We start from the raw sequence: 566 nt of genomic DNA, 5'->3' as shown, positions 1-566 counted from the left end.
ATCTAGTAGAAACAGCAGTTTCTGCAGGAGATATGGATAAAAGTCCTCATGTATCAAAGCGACTTTCCACTTCTGAAACAAATAGCACAAATCCCCAAAGGCCTAAACTCAGTGATGGAACTATAGGAGAACATTCTTTAGCTTTGTTCCCTTCAGGTATATTTTATACAGTGACTACCAGCAAAGCACACCAAACAGTGTTCATACCTCATTAAGCCATGTTCAGAATGGAGAACCTTGTCCAACAGCTTTTCCAAAGGACGATGTTGATTGCAAGCCTATAAGTCCTTTAAGGGAAAATGGGCTGACAAAAATGGACTTTCCAACTATAGCAAGTCAAAACAAGATTGTTGATCCCACAGAAGGCAATCTGATTGTGTTACTTCATGACTTCTACTCTGGACAGCATATAGGAGATGGGCAGCCAGAACCGAAAACTCACACAGCCTTTAAATGGCTCAGCTGCTTGAAAGTTCTAAAAAATTTCAAGTTTATGAATCACATGAAGCACCATTTGGAACTTGAGAGGCAGAGAGGTGACAGCTGGAAATACCACACCACCTGCC

General features: G+C 41.2%; 1 pseudogene; it reads left to right on the top strand.

The window, feature by feature from the left end:
* The window catches only part of LOC104979986, a 17,167-nt pseudogene that overhangs the window by 4,281 nt on the left and 12,320 nt on the right, over window positions 1-566 (top strand).

The sequence above is a fragment of the Bison bison genome, unplaced genomic scaffold (genome assembly GCF_000754665.1).
Source record: "Bison bison bison isolate TAMUID 2011002044 unplaced genomic scaffold, Bison_UMD1.0 scf7180017864492, whole genome shotgun sequence".
Classification (NCBI taxonomy): domain Eukaryota; kingdom Metazoa; phylum Chordata; class Mammalia; order Artiodactyla; family Bovidae; genus Bison; species Bison bison.
Note: the sequence above shows the minus strand (reverse complement) of the source record. Positions and strands in the feature narration are given on the sequence as shown.